A 736-nucleotide genomic window follows, 5' to 3' on the forward strand; every position below is an offset into this window, starting at 1 on the left:
AGTGCCGGCTTTAAGGGAGGGCGAGAGGGGCAATTGCCCCGGGCCCCGCGCTTTTGGAGGCCCCGCGCTCGTCCCTGTTGAATGATCAGAATGTGTTTGCTTTAGAAAACTGACTCACTAAATGATTCCTACCATAAAAGTAGAAAAAAGCATTTATATTATGCCTTATTTCTTCAATTTCATATATGCTTTGAACATTTGTGAGACTTTTTGCTTCTACAAATTCGAATCTCTAGCTTGGTGCTTGAGGCCCCCGGACTTTAAGAATTTAGATGTTTCAGACCCAAAGTGGCCATTTCCTTATATAGAGAGAGTTTAAATGCGAAACAAAATGTGATAAAATCACATGTTTTATGAGGTGTATTATAATGTGTTCATATATGGCATGTACAAAGGTACGAATGTAAATGCACTCTCCCCCCACGAAAGTGTCACTATAGTGGGCCCCGGATGACTTCATATAGATGGGGCCCTAGACGACCTAATGTGTCGCATACGGTCCCCAGTTTGAAGATTGTCGAGGAATGAGAGCCCTCAACACGGATAAGCTTTACAACATATCGTTTTATTAATCAACAATTTTAATATTTGAAAGCATGGGGCCCCCAGAGTTACTCTGGCCACTCAGTGGGTGAGCCGCCACTGATCTCTTTAGGTTTATTTATCTTTGCAGACCCCCAATAGCAAGTCGGGAGCGGGACTTGGGAAGAACATATCTCTCTGGTGCTATAAAGCG

Source organism: Penaeus monodon, chromosome 28 (genome assembly GCF_015228065.2).
Source record: "Penaeus monodon isolate SGIC_2016 chromosome 28, NSTDA_Pmon_1, whole genome shotgun sequence".
Lineage (NCBI taxonomy): Eukaryota > Metazoa > Arthropoda > Malacostraca > Decapoda > Penaeidae > Penaeus > Penaeus monodon.